General features: G+C 44.6%; 1 protein-coding gene across 4 annotated transcripts in view; it reads right to left on the minus strand.

Moving 5' to 3' along the window:
* Positions 1–18,096, minus strand: part of KANK1 (KN motif and ankyrin repeat domains 1) — a 136,306-nt gene extending 118,210 nt beyond the window's left edge. The window contains exons 1-2 of one of the 4 annotated variants that reach the window (XM_038123284.1): positions 18,006–18,092; positions 7,687–7,785 (exon numbers count right to left, since the gene is read on the minus strand). The gene's annotated coding sequence lies outside the window, so the exon portion shown is untranslated. Of the gene's footprint in view, positions 1–4,176; positions 4,528–7,686; positions 7,786–10,485; positions 12,999–18,005 lie in introns of those variants that run through there. The other 3 variants (XM_038123285.1, XM_038123287.1, XM_038123286.1) reach the window with 3 other exon arrangements.
* Positions 18,097–19,133: the final 1,037 nt, after the last annotated feature.

Here is a 19,133-nt window from a genome sequence, read left to right on the forward strand (position 1 = left end):
GTCAGTAGGCACATACATCCAGAAGTCAAGTATTCTCTGAAACATCTGCTCTCAGCTGCAGCATGCCTGAACAAAGACTCAATAATCCAACATCCATTTCTCATTTTCATTCAGTTTATGACTGAGATGTCCCTCATTTTAGCTAGGACAAAAACCATGGAGTTTCTTGAATTTTTTTTTCTTTTTATGAGGAAGGACAAGCTATAAACTTGTGCCACATCCAAAGCATCTCTAATCTCACTGCCCTTTTCCAGTTACATCAGTAGCTCCCAGCACTATTTCTCTTCATCTTTGCTTTACCCAGAGTGAAGTAGGAGTACCAAGACCACATCTTCACAACTGCATGAGTACAACTAAGCAACAGGCCAACTGGACAAACACAGGCGATGGAAACGATCTTTTTTTTGTGTGTTATCACCCTCTAGAGACACAGAGCTCAATGCACTGGAGATGTGCAGCCTAGCCAGCTGTGCTTTTTCACACAAATTTTTTATCCCTTTGTCCCCATCCTTTGCTTTATACCCACCCACACAGCAATTTCAGCCACCTATTTTTCCCGGGGGAAAAAAAAATAAATTATAGTTTCTGGTCTTACAGCACACAAATTTCATTGAAATCTGAGAAGCAAGAATACTCTACTTTGTTTGAACCTGAAGACACCTGCAGCTCAGTCTCAGGTGAGCAATTCAGAGCCAACAATAAGAAAATGAAAATGTCAAGGACCAGGTACTTCCTTGAAACAAAACAGACTTTGTGCTGGGCAAACAACAGGAATACTATTTGTTCTGCTTTCTTTCCTTTTAAGGGAGAGACCTTCATTATTAGATACATCATTCTAAGTTAATGAGTCCCTCTCTTCAAGCTCTTCTCTGACAAACTGACTGGCTTGAAGCCCTTCTTAGGACAAGAAATCAGGAAGAGGTTATTTAAAAGACCCTGAAGATGCAGCAGGCTGGATCAAGAATGCTCATGTCCAGAACACAGGCTGGGTAAGCAGCTGCCCTCTGGTTGATTACCAGGCTTTTCACACCAAGGCTACTCCATCTGAAGAACATTACAGAGAACAAAAGGCATAGGGACACATTTCCTACTACATTGTGTTACTTCTTCTCAAAAGCAATACAATGTTTTGTAAGAATGAGGGCGAGTCCCTCTGTACTTGGAATAAACACACTTGTGCACATTCCTTCCTTTCATGCTGCTGTACATCTCCACTTGGTATTGCAAACTGTTGCAAGGTGACTCAGCTTGCTACTGATTAACATCTCACTTTATGTCTTTTCTGTGTGCCTCGATCCAACTCTTCTCACATCCATCAGGCATCCTGACACCATGAATTTCTTTCCATTTCGCCCTCAGGTGTACCAGACAGACACAAACTCAATAGCCCAGAGTTCATCATGTACCACTAAATTTTCTTCTCCCTTCTCCAGAGCACAAGCCCCCCCTCATTCAAGCTACACAGTGCTGCAGCACAAGCCATTCATATCCCCAAAGGTACTGCAGGCAGCAGAACAGGGTTTGCCACATGGGATTTCCATGCCTTCCTTTCCTTCCCGAGGTGTCAGATACCTGAGAGATACTGGCAGCTGAGCCATCATGCAATGCATCATTCATTTGCTTCTGGAGAGCAGGGCCTGGCCTTCCTGCATTCGGGGTGGGGAATTACTTTGGGGCGACTGAGAAACATGGTACTTCAAATCAGAGAGCAGGAAAAGAAAGTGTAACTTGTGTTTTGGGTATGTTTCATCCAAATACAATTTTTATAGAAAATAATCCAATTGGTTCTCAAATATTGAAGAGAATGTGTCCATCCTTCATAATGGGACTGCTGTCTTGAATAGTCATCTAGAGCTGTGTGCTCTCATGGACAAAAGGAATCACCACCCCTCACCCCCAAGAAACTTTCTTGTAAAAGCTTCTGAAGAGTGGATTTACCCCACCACTACCTCACTGCCTTGCACCCTGACCTCCCCGCTCCCACCTTCTCCTCAGGCATCAACACAACTTTACTCAGCTTTATTTCCTCACAGAACACATTCCCTAGCTGAAGACCACCTCCATCTGTACCTGCAGCTCATGCTTCTCCCACCAGCAGTGGCACCTGCACAGACACCTATCCCAACAACAGCACCTGTGTTCTAGGCAACAAAGGAATCCCAGGCACAGGATCTCACCCCTTCTCTCACTCTACTCTCACAGCATGGCATTGCCAATAAAATATTTGCAAACACACAGACACACAAGCTGTGAACACTGTCAAGCCCTCCCAGGGGCCCTTACTTCACTGTATTTTTGCATGGCACAATGAGCACCCGTAAACCCTGCAATTCGCAGAAGCCCTTAGAGCAGTGCACAGGAGAAGTAATCTCCATAGTGTCACAAAGCCTCCAAAGGCCAACTGTGACATGTCTTTCAGAAACAAAGGCAGAAGAGGAGGCAAAGAGAGGAGTCACTGTCGTCACAGGAAGTTTGCCGCTTTCAGAACCGTATCAGGAGACAGGAACTAAGAGACCTTTTGCCACCTGCATGCAACTTACTGGCACACCTGATCTAATTTCCAAATGCAATCTCTAACACACAGGCTGGTCTGTAAAATTAGAAGTGTCAACCCCAGTTTTATTTGGGTTATAGCCAAAAAATCACTCCTGTGCAAGGATCACTCTGTCCCAATAAATATCAGACAATATTTACATATGCATCAAAGCTACAGTTTGAAAAAAAAAATAATTCACCCAAGAGTGCTTTGATCCTCTGACAAATAATTTCCTGATTAAAGCTGAAACAACAAAAAGGACTTTGGACACTAACCAGCTGTCACACTTGTGTTGGGAGCTGGCACTAAATCCCACAAAGCCTGGGAGGAAAGATTTAGGTGGTGGGAGGGGAGCAAACAGTCTATTTGCATTCACAGCATGTGAGAAGTTCCTTCTGGAAAGGCAATTCCTTCTCTTGCTAGGTATCTGAAGCAAGCTAACAGAACAAGAATCCATTAAAATGCATCAAAAGGAACACAAGCAACTGCAGGACACTGGCAGTACTGAAGTATTGCAAAAGTTGTTGGATGTACTACAGCTGGGGGTGTTGTGTGTTAGAGGAGTTTTTTTTTTGGCTTTTTTTGCTTTGCTCTCCAAAGGATGTTTAGAAACTGAAAAATTTCCGAATGCAATGACCCATTCGACTGAGCTGAGTTAGACAAAAACAAAAAATGAGCTTAACAAAGATCTGAGACAGCAGCTGGGAAAAGTGAAGGCAGAGCTGAGGTTTAGTAGTATCTCCTTTTTTTCCTACTAAACTGAAACAGCTACTCGTAACCATAAAAAAAAAGTCCTGATGCTAGCAGACTTCTTTCAACATTCTTCATCAGATAGTCTCTCAGTTATTAATATTTTCCCATGCTTCTACTGGCAAATAGAATATTTGGCAATTAAAAAGAAATGCAGCTTGGGGGGTTGCAGATTAGAAGCATATTTGGCTACATAGTTCTGGTATGATGAACTCTTAATTAAAAAAAAAAAAAAACAACAAAACACAAAACCCGAACATTATTAATCCAAAGTGTTGAAAGAAACAGTCCACAAAACGAAATTTCATCCAAACTTCAGCCTCATTTTAACTGATGTGTTTTATTATCAGGCTTTGAGAAATTGGTTCTACAATCTCATTAAATCAATAGGCCATCATACACAAAATAAAAGAGACTGACTAACCCTTGAGATGCTCTTGGTATGTTGGTGTTTATTAGCTTACTTTTACTAGTGATGTCATAAAACTGAACTGAAATCTCTCCGTGTGACAGACTTGTTACTTTTCTATTCTTTCTCATTAAAGCAAGTTTTCTCGGCAGGCAATTCTCAGACGTGCTGCTCGATCTGCCACCTGCCTACTTCCAACGAGATAAGTATCTTCAAACTTTGAAGCACAAAGGGACCAACTTGATAAAACTCATGCCTGGCACTTTGAACTGCCTAACACCACATCCAGAGCTGACATTACTGCAAGCCTTTCATAGGGCTCTGTTGTGATGCAAATAAACTACAATCCCCAGACACAAAAAAGTCATTAAACCGGAATTAGGAGTTATAAGTAACTGGCAAGCTGAAGGAAAAATCTGGGTTAAAAGAAACACCAAAGAAAGACCTACAAAGAAAGTAGGAAACGGCTGTTTACAATTACCCTTCAGCAAACACAAGGAAACAGGTATGAGGACCGCAATGCTCAGCAGCCAGCAGCTTCCACCTCAGGCTCAGCCGGCTCGGCTTCCCCAGCGTGAGCTGGGCACTCACATCACCCTTCTCCCCCCATAAGGGGACCGACTGTGCCATCCCGCCCGGCCCGTGGGCTGAGCGCACCGACAGCATTTTAACTTCGCAGCCTCCTGTCAGCTCGCCGGTCACATTGGCCGGCAGACGAGCTAATGCCAGCAACGAGCCAGCTCTGTGAGTGACCAGGAGCCAAGGCCAGCCAAGCTCCCGGCAGCTCCCCAGCTGCTGACCAAACAGGGAATTGAGCAAACTGGGCAACAGCAAACACTCACATGCTATTAGGTCAGGAGTTAAAATATCTCAATGACCTGCAACTTCCATCATGAACAAGGGCGGATAAATGCCAGAGCCTTAGGGAATACAAACTCATATATAAAAATACCCATCCAGGCTCTGATGCAATTTCTGTCACTTCCAGTAGAGAGCAAGACAAAAGTAAGGAGAGTTTTCCTTCATTCTGCAGAAAAAGGAAAAAAAATCATAATGTAAAATGAAGTTTTCAAGAAGAGATCAAGGAAATGGATAGATCTAATGGAAACTTCCTAGGGATCAGAGAGAAGCACAGCACATCCATATAGCAAGACAAATACTGCCCCGTTTTTCATGGTAAGAAGCCATGAAGCTAGGAACCTCTTTGCCTGTAACTCCATCTTCAACATCAGCACTAATCACCTCATCCATCAGCACCATCCAACCTGAGTCCTGACTGGGCCATGCAAGATGAATGGCAAATCAATCATACAGCACAACAGCCTTTCCACAGCAACAAAACATAATTCATACAGGAAGAGTCCCAACACAGACTGGGGCTATTCTTGACCCAGAACGTATTCAGTCCTGTAACAACCAGCTGTGAATTAGCATATTAACAGCGAAAGGAAATCAAGAGATCTGTTAAAAAAAAAATCATACATAAATCAGCCTAGAAGAGTGGTCACAGCTAAGAAAACATCAGATTCCTGCAGCAAGCAGGAAGAGCTTAAAAGAGCATGGGTCACAGCCCATAGCCAGAGGAGAAGGCAGAGAGGGGGCTAATCCACAGCCCCCACTACCCAGCTGCAATCAAGAGAACTCACTAAAGCGAGCATGGCCCATTTGTGCTGTGACCCCTAGCCACTATGTGGTTTATCCCAGGTTGTGTTCTGCTAAGAAGACAACAAAAATGCAAGTTCTCAGACACTCAGGGACAAGGCAAGGTCATGCCAACATTCCTTACCAGAAAAAGTTCTCTGCACACTGCCAAGTAGTATGTATACCTTTAATTAGCTATACAAACTTTCTTTGCAATACTGAGCCTTGAACTTGGTACTAAGAATAGTCCAGTATATCTTCTTTTTTCCTTCTTCATTTCCAAACTAGAACATTTTATAAGACTGCAACAGCGTAAAAAGTCAAGGCAGTCACCCACTGCTGCTGTGTTACAGTGAGAGGCAGCTGCATCTTTTTTTTTCCCCTCCTCCACTTCTAATGACAAGAAAAGGAATTACACTACTGGCTCATTACTCCTGCTCCTGCAACAGCCTCATGAGACAAAGTTCAAAACTAGCAGAAATTTGATGACAGGCTGAAAATGTGAAGCAAAGGACAGTTTCTCAAGAAAAACTTATACTTGTCAGATTAGACAGCAGAGTCTGAATTCTGTCAGAGACAGCTCTTTCACTTCTCCCTTTTATTTCTTCCATTTTCTTCATGGTGACGCCCCTCCTTTTCTGTATTGTCTTAGAGACTTTGAACAGAGCAAGCATTCAGGGGCAGGGCGAAAGAGGAGGAACAGGCATGACTTGATGGGCACTGAACAAAGTGCGTGCTAAATAGAAAAGTTAGGAAATAAAAGGAGTCCAGAGAGCTGAGACAGAGGAATAGCAAAAGCATGAGAACAGCTGAGATGCTTCACAGACATGTCTGGGCAAACATTCAAGGCCACGAGGTAGAACTATCAGAAGCCAGGAGTTACATTATGCTTCTTTGTACTCCAGTAAAACCTTCCCTGAACAGCTCCAGGAAAGGATTCACAGGCAATACCACAACTTCCACTCAGTGACTTACTCAAGAGATGGGAGAAACCAGCTGTGTTAGACATCCAGGACTCCCCTAATCCCTCTTAATCAATAAGCAGCTGGTAATCAACCTGAGTTAAGATGAGGCAATGGGCACAGATGGGCAATGAACTCACAAGCTTAGTCATGAGGGTGGCTGGCCAGCACGGACTAGTTAGTGCTGTGCATTGAACATGTTTAAACCTCCAGTACCAAAACCAGTATTTCTAGCAGAGATATATTCTGACTCTTTATATCTCACAATGCAGTCAGAAACTTTCTGATGACTCTCAGAATTATTCACCTAATTCTCCAAAACCAGCGGGAAGTTGATTTCAATTTTTCTGAGAAGACTGTGCTGAAATCCATATCGCCATGAGCTGCCTGGCTATCCTGCTCTGGGCACATGATGTTCTCTTTGTGGCAGGCTAAGCAGGTGAGCAGAAGTACCAGTTCAAAGGTATCTGACTTGAATTTACCTCCGTATTCAAGTCAAAACCACTTCAGCCATGGTCAGCCTCCTTCTAGCAAAAGCCAGGATAACATACTGCAGTTAAATCTGTACCTGAAAGCCACCATTGCTTTAATTAGATTCAGTCAAATCCAGGTCTTTGCAGTCTAGACATGGTTTAGCAAGTGCTTTTATGTGAGTAATTCATTGAGAAAGAGCACATTTTAAGTTCTATCTGGAGCTTACCTCAGTTTTGGCAGAAAAATAGCTGGATTTTGACAGGCCAAACACAGCTCAACCTAACTATTCAAGTATTGGTCCAAGGGAAGATTTTATTTGACAAAGGAAGGAAAATGTTCCTCCTTGGGCCTAATGCTTTTCCAAAGCTTAGCCAGCCACAAAAGATGTTTCCATTCAGAGCAAGAGCAATAAACAGGACAATTTTGCAACACAGCAGAGACATGAATCTTGGGGCAATACAGAATACAGACTCCATGCCTTACTCTGGCTCCTCCTGCAGTCTCTGTAACACTCTGGGTTTTAGACAAAGGTCCAGAGATTAATAGAAAAGAAAGAGAAAAAGCACATATGGAGTAACTACTGCTTCTGACCTGTGGTACATAAACACTGGTCACACATCTATTTACAGCAAATTTATACAGGAATGTCAGGGCAGCCTTGTGGCTTGACAACTTCTGCACTGAAATCAAAGTGATGAGATGCTCCAGCTCCAACAAAGCCAGTTTGACTAAGCTTTAATATAGATACAAATGGCTGTTGGCTGACAGAAAATTGTTAGTGCTCCTAGCTGTGCATAAATACATTATTGCTATTTTTTTATTTTCTGGAAGAATCTCTGGCTTAGCAGTAGTAAGACATGGAAAACAGCCCACTGTTTCTGAAGACAGGATGTGCAGGAAAGTGCCTAACATACCCAGCTGGTTCTTCCACAGGGCAACACCGGTATCACAGGCCAGACAGTCCTCCTCCTTGCAATGAGACTCTCTCAGCACTGATGAAGGACTAGCTGTAACTGGACATTGTAGTAAAAGAATATTAGGCAGTTCAATTAACAGTTATACTTGAATGCACCAGTATGTGTAAAGCAGCCCGTAAATCGTGTCATTTTCACTCAGAGTTGAAGACAATTGTTATTTTCTGAAACACAGTCAGGAGACAACGCTGGCTCACTTTTGTGATGCAAATTAGCAAGTTGCTTGGAGGAAAAGGTGGGGAGGAAAAGTATTTTAACTGAAATTACAATGAAACTTCCTCCCTACACAACAGTCACAGACACCAGCTCCAGTGCTGCCTCCCTCCAGGACCCCAACATTCTCCTTCAGCCCGTGCACAGCCAAACCTCTGGCTCCTTACTGCTGCATCTGCCATCTCACTCGCAGTCACCAAAGAGACCTTGTACCATCCAGAACAGCCACCAAGTGCATTAAACAGGGGGACATAAACCGCTGACCTTCCATGAAGATGTAGCTACAAGGAAACTTTTTTTACCAAGCAGGAACAGCCTCCAAAGCAAAACACCATCCCAAATGAAATTCGGCTCAGGAATGTGAGCTATGTGGACTGGGGGGTTCTGATGGATATAAAGGGAGGACAGGAGCAGGCAGGCTGCTTTCACAACAGCGGTTTCCAAGCCAGAGCAGAGGACCAGCTTAGCTGCCTCCCTCATCCCACTGCGCGCACGCAGAGCTCGGGAATGCGAGCAATGCGGACTGGGGGCCAGGGGGCTTTGCTGCCCGGGAGAGAGGGATGGGAGGGGCTACTAGGGAAACAACACAAGAAGACCGAGAGGCAGCTGGGGTTGCTGAGGATTTGTGGGGCTCCTTTTAAAGGGGGGGGGGGGTGGGGGTGGGGGGTGGTCCGTGGAGGGGTCAGAAGGCTCAACTGCAGGCTGCGAACCGACAAAGGTCCCTTCCTGTCCCAGTCGCCCTCTGCTTGTGGAAACAAAACTACAAATGTAGCTTTGCAATAAAACTGTCATTAATCTCTACCACCTAAAACAAACTGCAGGCTGTCCTGGTTTTTTGGCTAGTTGCAGGCATGAAAAATATACCAGCATTAAGACTAATAAATCCATGCACTTAACACTTCCTGAGCCAGAGATTTAATATTCAGCTGTACATGCACAAACCTTCTCTGCCCCAGGCTAACAAAAGATGGAATTGCTACAGGTAACAGCCCTGAAACCCTCTCAAGTCTGCTTCAGCTAAAACCAACAACCCTTTACAATGAGAACAATATTCTGTGAACTGCTTATTTATAAAATTCTTGAAGAATTCAATTTTATTTCGACCACATTTTCTTGATTCCCCACACCCCAGTCCAGCCACTAAGTGACTAAGAACTGCCTATCAGGCTGGAGCAGCAGCCTCCCAGGAGGTGCACTCCGGGAGTGAGCACCGGCTGCATCTCCTTAGCACGCCTACCGCATAACTCGTGACAGTCATGATGTGTGCGCAGATACAAAGAGGGGTTTGTTTTCCTTAAATTTCCTCAGTGAGAAGGCTCCCGAGTGCCACTCGTATTTTCGTTTATGTGATGCTGCAACATCGCTTAAAAACACAACAGTGGGCACAAGCAGAAGCAGTGATGGGATGAGAAACTGCGAGAAAAACATGAAAGAGACAAAGACTCAGTGCTAAACCACAGATGGGATCAGGACCAAAGCAACTTCCACTACACACATCAGAACTCTTGTCTGCTCAAAAAAACCCCATGCGTAAAGCAGCCCATAACACCACAAGAACAAAGTAAGAAGTCAACCTAGTTAAAGTTTATCAACCCAGTTAAATGATGATGACAAGATACATAAACTGCAGCTAATCATGCCAGCACGTCTTGGTTTCAGAGAGATTTCACCTTGGTCTTGTAGGTGATTATATCTCCTCTTCGAATGTTACTGACTTCTCATGGACAGAAAGCTGCCTGAGAAGGCAGCTGGTAAAATGCAAGTTGAAAAAATGGTCAGTGATGCCAGAGTAAGACTAGCATTCAGTAAGTAACTAGTAAGACTAGTTTGAGAAGAGAAAACCCTTCAAGAGCTTATCATCAGGAAAAAGAACAAGAAAGCAGCAACTTGAAAGTTTAAGAACAAGTTCAGCCCCACATATCAGGAAGGAATGGAACTTAAGCTAAAAAAAAATCTCTTCTTGTATTGCATTTTCTGAGTCTTAAGATTAGTCTGGGAAAAAGACTATTGTTTTAAAAGTGAAGTTATTAATTGAAAAATGTGAAGTGTGGTTTAAAAAAAATACCATAAAGCAGCTTAATTCTAATCACGTTCCTGTAAATCCAAACTGAACACCTGAAAATAGCCAAATGACTTTCAATGCCTCAAAAAATGGAAGAAAAAACACCAAAACCTATCTCCCCTACTCAGGAACTCTAGCATTTTACAGTTTGGTTTGGATTTTTCCTCTTTTTTGGTTTATTTGTGCAAAACTATTATGAAGAGAGTTTAGAACAACTTCAAAACTTACATTTCTATTGAGTTCATTGTGATGCAGCTTCAAAACTGAGTAGTGACAACTGCTTTTCATTCAGCAAGTCTGAATTTTCTGTTGCAAGCAATTTTGTATTGCTAGACTCTACAAGGCAAAATGCTACTGCCAGACAGACAGCTGAAAAATACAGAGCAGGAAGAGAAGGACTCTAAAAAAAAAAATATCAGAGGAGGCTATAGAAATTCTGCTTCAATATAGCTGTAAAGTCCCACCTTGGTTAAGTCCTATGATATTCCGTAACGTCCAGATCAAGTTTTGACAACTGTTCTCTGCTTTGTGAGGATTTCTCCAGCCATTCTGCACCGGTCTTTTACTTTTGCTCTCTTGGGCACTTACAACACACAGAACAAAAAAGCTAAGCCTGGCCTGCCAAATTACTTCTGCTTCCTGTCCCTGTTTGCCCCAGAAACCCAATTACAAAGTTAACTCATGCTAATGGAGCCTGAAGGGACGTGCACTCACACTCAACTACATGACAGGTCGCAATGAATGAACAGCCTGATTTTCACCCTGTATCTGAAATGTAAACAATGCACACTAAAGTTATCTATTGCAGAACGGCAGGTACATCTGGGTGTATCTGTGGCTAATCAGAGTGAAAAGTCAGATTCCAGCATATGAGTCATTACCCAATAAAGCACTCTCCTTAAAAACAAAACAAACAAACCCCCCACAGTGGGATTTATCCCTGATAGAAACAGTCAGCTAAACAAAACATCTCTTTTGCTGTGTCTATTGAGGTAGATACACCAAAAACTGAACTGCAGCGGAAAGTAGACTATGTCTTAATGTATCAATCTACTAACACTGCAAAGGAGCACTTATGAATTGAAACAACCTGTCTGCTAATAGGTGGGTTAATAATAAAGCACTGGTCAGAAACCACCAACAACCTTAAATTGTGTTTGCCAAGCTGCAAAACTGAGAAGACCTATCAACTCTTTCATTCTGATTTCTCTTCTGTTGGAAGTCTGGAAATTGGGAGAAAAATTCTGCAATATTGCTTCATTTAGTAACTATGAGTCAAGTGCCCCTGCTTTTGTCTCACGATCAGTATCTTGACTGTCCTTTGATACTTTTCATATTCTAATTTTAAAACACTCAGAAATGCCTACATAAATAGAAATGTTGCCTAGTCTGAATCTAATCATTACTTTCCACAATCACTACACTTCTTCGCAAACTCTGTCTGGAGAAATACTGAAGAGCCTCATAAAACACTCATGTATGTATCTTTCTTTCCCTATCGCAGCTAGACTAGTTTGGTATAACTATAAGATATACTCTGCATAAGCTGTGACAGAGATGAAAAGAGCATCATTCATAGAGATTTCACTATTGTCCGAGGTCCTTGGGGGCTTTTTGACACAGCTGTTCCAAAACAGCTCAAGAATGAGCACGTCCTTTTCTCATTTAACAACGCATGAAGTGAATGAAAACACTGTGATGGAAGCCCCACCATGCACAGCCATGTTTATGCACCTAAACAAACACATTCAACCTCTGACATAGGCTCACTTCAGGGAAGACTTCCAGCCGTTAACTGGGCAAACAGTTGTGGTTTAAAAAAAAAAAAAAAAGAAAAAAGATTAGACTAGCTCAGGGGAGATAATTAGTAATTAGTTTATTTTTAAACAGATAATTAGTTTAGTTTTAAACTAAACTCAGCTTGTTAGTCTTTGACACTAACAGGTTGCAGGCTGGTAGCATGATGAGTAGAAAATGGAAGGCAAGGAGCTCTCCCAGTCCCACCCACAAAGTAGGGCTTTGATGATCAGTGCTCCTGATCCTCATCTACCAAAAAGGTTCTAATGGACCAAATCCACATCACATGGATTTCCAACTCACAGGCTGGGGAGGCAATCACAGTACCATGATTTCATGCCTATTAATTTCTGACACATCCCTATACTACCGCTGAGGCTTCCCACCCTCCCATGCTATGTTGGCACAGCCCGTGGGACACTGTGCACACATCAAATAGCCGGGGGCGAGGGGAGGGAGGAAGGTATTCCGGCACATCTGTTTCCAGCCAGATCAGTGTTCCAATCTGTTTTGTCCCACAGCCACATTAATTTTAGCACCAACAGAAAGATGGTGGCAGCAAAATGCGAGAGAAGAGCTCGCTGCTTCCAGCCAGACACAGGTTTCCTGCCTACCTGCAGCCCCTGTAAAGCCCCTGTGGCACAGTCAGAGTCAACAGGAAAGAGGTAGGAGGTGTGGAGACTGGCACGGGTGCTGAATAAAACAGAAACATTTCTGGTGCCATTCAGTAATTTGTGATGCAAAATCATCCGAGTCAATCTGGGCAGCATCCTCCCCCTTAATAATGGCACAGCAGAATTGGGAAGAGATCAGAAATACTTAAAAATTGTGAAAGAGGCTTCAAAAAGGCAGTTCAATCTTTAACAGACCAAACTACATTATTTGGAAGAGACTGGTGGATTATGTAAAATAATAGATGGTGCATACAAACTAAATCAGTGTCTGTCCTTATGTCAAGAAGTGTTGATCAAGCCATACAATTAGGAGGCTGAAATGTATGCACACATGCTACAGAACTCATTGTCAGTGCACAGCAGCCATAAAGGCTAACAGCTTAGTGAGACCAAGAGAAGGACTGATCATTTGTGTGGGTAACAGCCCTGTCTGGAAGCTAAAGCTGGGCATACTACCTGAAATAGTAAAAAAGTAGGAAAAAAAGTCCAGGGACTTAGAATTTAAAAGTCAATGTTAACTAATTACAGACTAATACAAGACATACAGGACTGAATAGACCTCAGTCTTAGATGTATGGGTACCTCACATCGGATAAGAACCTCTGGTACAGAGTCTCTCAACCCAAAGCAGCCTTACTAAGTCTGGTGCCTTGTCCAATAACCAACATCTTGACTGTTTGCACCTTCTTGGAAACCTCAGCAGCAGTGTAACCCGCTCCTGCCAGGGCAGTACTGTTTCATGTAAATGCACTGGACTCTTTGGGCCCAGAAGATGGCAGACCAGTAAGAAAAAGCAAAGTCCTTGGGATGAGGAAAGGGTACCTTTAGATAACGAAGAATTCAAGAGTAAATCATGCTAGATTTCCACAACCAGCAGCATAGGGTATCTACAGGCAGGAACTTCAGAGCACTAGCACATGATGAAACAGGCCTAATATCACCCGGCCAGTGCAGACCACCAATCCATATCCTAAGTGTGGCATCACAAACATTTGTCCAAGAAACCCAGTGAGGTGCCCCCACTGCCCTCCTGGACACCAACCACCCCCAAACACCACAAAAAGCTGCTGTACCTCACAGCATACACAGCTGCAGAGAAGATGGAAAAACAGACATATTATGCATGTAGAAGACTTCTCTCAGTGACACTTCTTTGTCTTGAGCTTTGTGTATCACACAGCAACATCCCAGTGCTCCAGGATGGCACAGACATCTCTGTCTGTGTGAGGAATGGGACACAGGCACTATCCCTGAGACCCAAAGCAGGCTCAGTGCCCAGCATCCTCCCACCACTCCCTTCATCAGAACATTTTCTGGAGATGCTTTGTTTTAGGGAAAGGTAGTTACAACCTCCAACCCGTCAGGGCAGATATCTGGTGGCTCCTGTGTGCAATAGGGAGCCCATACATCAGAAAAGTATGTGAGCAGCAGTTTGGCTTTTGAAAAGACCAGACTCAGTTTGACAATGCTTATCCACAATTAAGTTCCAACTGATCTTGTCTGACTCCTCTGTCTTCAGTCTACTCACATCTCTAAAGAATTAAAGGGACATTGAAAACATGCATTCATGACTCATGTTTAATTGCCAGCTATCCTTCCTCAGTACAGCTCTAATTAGAAATCAGAAACACATTTTTGAGCTCAGAAAAACACAAAAAATTGGCACTAAGTGACAAGGGAAACCTGTGGGAGTGCTTTAAGTCCAACAGGATGTCACCTTCTAAGTTATGCTTTAGCCAGAACTAGTCATTGGGCTTAATACAGGGTTAAGAGCCCAGAGTCTGCAGCAGCCCAAAAGAGAGATCAGATGCTCTTGCTACCCCTCCTGAATGACAGATTTTTTTTCATTACTATCAAAGCTCAGAAAGCATTTCCCATGTTCACTACAGCACATTACAAGCTATTTCCTTTTTTCCTCATCATGGACAAGCACACCATTAATGGTGAAAAAGTGACTATCGCCACACACATCTTTCTGCTTTCTGCAGTTTGCCAGGGAACCTGTGGTGAAGTACAAATATAAACATGGCCTGAATCACTATTCAGACTTAACCACAAGTCTCAACACTACTGTCATGACTGCAGATACAGTTTCCCAAAGTAAAGTACATGGGCAGAACTCAGAATTAGAGAACATGTATACAAGTATAATCCACAATACAACACTGCAAGGAAAATACATAAACAGAAAAAACAAATCAATTATGCCAATTCTTCATTCCTGACATGTATTTATTTCTCTTCAGGTACCAGTCTTTTGATAGCTGGGAACAGCCATACAATTTGCAAGTTATTTCCCCTCAACATATAGCCTCTATAATGGGAGCAAGAGACAACTGTGGAGTGTCAAGAGTTGACAAGCCTAAGTAGTTTCCCTTGAGATGCTTAAATGCCTTTTTACAGCACTGCCAATTATTCAACCACGCAAGCAGATACTATTAAGATACTTAAAATGAATGATTTTCCACTACACTCAAACACATTATAAACCTCACCATAAATCTCAATCTCTGCTAAAGATGAACTTATTTAATAATGTTCATAAATATTTTTATTTAATAAAGCCTTGTGAAATATGGTTATATACGAAAGGTTTATAAACAAAGGTTTTTATAAACAAAAGGTTTATAAAAATACAATTTTATTTTTAGATATTTTTATATAGTTTAAACAAAAGACTTCTCAAAGTCTGTAAAAAGTTACAGTTGGCATTGCAAGTCATCTGTAAACTACATTTACTGCATCTTTAAGAAGTTAGGTGGAATCATAATTTTTTGGAAATAGCTTGTTGCTACTTCTTGTTGCGATTCCACATGAAGTCCTCCTCATCATTACAACATGAAAACCTAGTCTTCAGCTTAACATGTCATCTTGGCACAACCCACAAAAATTTTAGATAAAATTCATACTTGTACAGGTACATACACACAAGCTTTCAAGCCACTTTCCAAGTGCTATGTTTCTTCCCTTTCTAAAGTGCAGAGGAGAATTTGGATGGATAAACAGTACAAGCAGTGATGCCTGAAACACCTCCTTTGGCCCATTAGTCAATTCCATTAGCTAAATGACCAGGGAAAAAGCCCTTCATCTCCATGACCTACCACTTCAACAGGTGCTGACACCACAGGAAAATCTGCAACTCTCCTCAGTTAACAACTAATGTTTTAGCAACTAAAAGCATGATCAGATGCCCATTCTCGACAGCTCTTCACAGTAGCTCTGCATCATTTGCAAAACTGACTCTTCATTTGGACGTTTTCATTTCACTTCCACCATCTATTATTTAGACATGCAGCGCACTGCAGAAATTGAGACGACAAGCTGTACCAGAAGCTTACAAACCTTAGAAAACTGCTAGAGCAAGAAAAGGCAAACAGATACCGAGGGGGAGCTACTGGATCAACTCATCTCAAAGTGAAGCCATTTATGCTACAAGAAATACCTCCATAGCAGGTTCTCCCAAGGAGGTGGGATTTTTAAAGATACACTGAACTGACACCTAAAACCAGTTCACATTCAATTGTCAATCAAGGCTTTCTCCAGTGCAATTTTAAAGTAAAGCCCAATCTTAAAAGAAAGCAGATGTGCACAAATTTAAAAACTAAGACTCTAGAGACTCCCATATTGGCTGGAGTGCTACAGAAGTGGTCTCCAAAATACACTTTACCATATGAACGTCCTTCTAGCTAGATTGCTGGCAATACAGAGGGACAAACCACACTGTGATGACAGCCAAATGAAACAGAGTCAAATGTAACACCAAATTCCATTAAACACATGGTCAGCAAAGGTACAGATTTTGAGGCACACAAGAGCCAGTATCCACCTATCCTTAAGCCCTCTTAGGCTGCACTCTGCCACAACCTGGGGTTGTGCCACTGCCCCTGGCACAGGTGTGACCCACACCCAGCACTGTGTGGAATGCAACAAATTTCCCACCCCATCGCCCCACACCAGAGCTGCAGAGGTGCACCAGAGCTGCAACCTCTCCCACTCAAAACAATGGAGAAAGGAGAGAGGCTGTCCCATCATAGACAACATCTCATCTCCTGTTAAGGAGGCAGTTTTGGGGTGGAATCCTATTTCATCTAGTCACTAATATATGGCAGATGTTCCCAACCAGAAGAGAGACAAGACTTCAAAGATACTGCTTGCAGCACAGATTGGATGCAGCCCTACTCCTGTCAGGCAGTACCCCTTTGCCCTACTGGCACCCACTCCCTTTGGAAAACTGACTCTGGACTTGAAGACCCAAGCAGCACTTCTAAGGACTTGACACACCACCTGAACAAAAATGTCAGGGCTTTCTCTGCATATCATGAACACTTTCTAAATTAGTTTAGCTCTTCTAAAATTCACACATTAACCCGATCAGCCTCCTCTCACTTTTCTCTAGTTTTCCTTCCTTCTCAACAGACACCCACACAACCTTCAATAAGATCCAGTCACAGAAGGGGTGAAATAAAAGGGTAAGATACAGCCGATATGTTTAATCAGCAAATTGTCATGGAATCTTTTATGGCTTGCCAAGATAGAAGGTAGTCAACTATGCTACTGATATGCCAAACGGGCTTAGCTGCTACTTAAATGTTTGAGAGCTTTGATTTAACAAAAAGCACACTATACCTGACCTTAACATCGGTACAAGAAAAGTTAAACTCAGTTTGGCCTTACGTGTAACTCGGGGACAACACAGTCACAAGAAAGTCACTATCATTACTGAGGCTTGTCATTACGTCTGAAGCAACTTTTACACGTAAATTTGTATCAAGCTACTGGGTCCCACAACATTGTTTCAGAAAAATTAAGACTATTTTCAAGCACCTCAGGATGTCTTTAAGAGTTTGTGAGTTGGGTTTTTTCCTTTTTTTCGTGAAGAGCATTCGTGATATCCGTGAAGAGCAGCCAAAGTCAAGGCACCTTTATGTAGTGAGCATCAAAGCCCAAGACCTTCCCCTTTTCCCATTCCCCTACCCCAAAAAAATTCTCTACTCTTTTGAAGTGCCGGCTCACAAGTTAGTGACGGTCCATTTAAACAAAGCACCGGTGAACACTCTCACATGTGACCCATTCCACCCCCTCCTCTCCCCTGCCCAGGTACTTCCCACCGCACCTGGCAGCGCCTCCCTCGGGGCCGGGGGAGCCGCCAGCGGGGCGCAGGGCAGGGTCGCGCCTCCGCGGCCCCGAGAGCGGGCGGGATGCGGCGAGGCAGGCAATACGCGCGTCCGCGCCTCGTCTGGCAAAATCAAGCCGTTTTACTCAAAACGGGGAGGGAGATCAACAACTCTTCGCGGCACGCTCACAGACTGGTCCGCCAGGACCGCCGTCTTCCTACCAGCGCGGCAGTGCCGTGGCTGACCGTCCGCTCCCCGCTCCCGACAGACGCAGGAGCTCTCCCGGGGCCGGGGGGAGCTGCGCTGCTCCTCTCGACGAGAGCGGCGGCAGCAGCTCCGCTCGCCCCTCGCCCGAGCGCCCACGTCCAGCCCATCCCAATCGCATCCCCCGCCGCTCACCTCCGGGCTCCGCGTACCGGCGAGGAGGCTGGCGGGAGCTCCAGCGACCCCGCTAAACTCCAGCCCCCTGCCTCCTTCCTTCCTTCCTTCCTTCCTTCCTTCCTTCCCTCCCTCCCTGCCTCCCTCCGCCGCCGCGCTGCGAGTCCGCGGAGCGCCCCGGCCCCGCTTTGTACCCGGCGGCGGCCGCACTGCGGCTGCGCGCTGCCCGAAGCCGGCGCGGCGCCTCCGGCCGCGCTCCCGCCCGGCGCCCGGGCTGCCCGCCCGCCCCCCGCATCCCCGCACCGCCTGCCGCCCCGCCGGGCACCGCCGGGGCCGGGACACCGCCGGGGCCGGGACACCGCCGGGGCCGCGCCGGCCTTGCTGCGTGCGCGGCGTGGCGGGGGAGCCCCGGCGGCGCGCTGGAGTGCCAGCGCCGGCGGCGGCGGCAGCAGAGAGGAGTTTCCTTGCACCCCGCTTAAGAACCCGGCTCGCCGGGATGCGGGAGCTCCTCGTCAGGGAGAGTAGGTTACCGTCGGGGCTGCGCCTGGAAATTCAGCACCCTTGGGAAAATCTGCCGGGGGCTAACCCAAGTGGAGTATGTGTGCAGGTTGAAGGGACTGGTTCGAAGCTCAGAAAAGGAGTGTTGGCCCCAGCAGGTCCAATAAATGGGGTCAGATCCGATACCTGTCCCAGGCTGGTACACGGTCCAGTGCCGAGTGATTGGGATTCCCCAGTGGAGGCTCGTTCGTGAAACGCTTTTTTCATGTTGGAGCCTCGGCAGAATGTGCCCTCCGCCTGCATTGGGTTGGATGGGGTCCTCGGCAGGGCTTTCAAAGAGCAAAATGGGCATCTGCTCCCGCTGCATTGCTTTGTGAACCTCAGCTTAGAAACAAAGTTTTTAGACTTGTGCCTTGATTTTTACTGGTCAGAACAGGCCATCGCTAAAGACTTTTCAGCTGCGAAAGGATACACTAGTCCCGGGTTTTGTGTGCCTTGAATTTTTTCGCTTCAGGGTATGAATATTCGGAACGGATTGATGGGTGTTTTCTTTCACTCCTCCCACTCTTATCTCAAAAGCTATCTCCATCGCCCCAGGGCTCCAGTGTCACCGGGAGCAAATGATTCAGAAGCTTTGTGATGATGCCAGGA

This window comes from Motacilla alba, chromosome Z, assembly GCF_015832195.1.
Source record: "Motacilla alba alba isolate MOTALB_02 chromosome Z, Motacilla_alba_V1.0_pri, whole genome shotgun sequence".
Classification (NCBI taxonomy): Eukaryota; Metazoa; Chordata; class Aves; order Passeriformes; family Motacillidae; genus Motacilla; species Motacilla alba.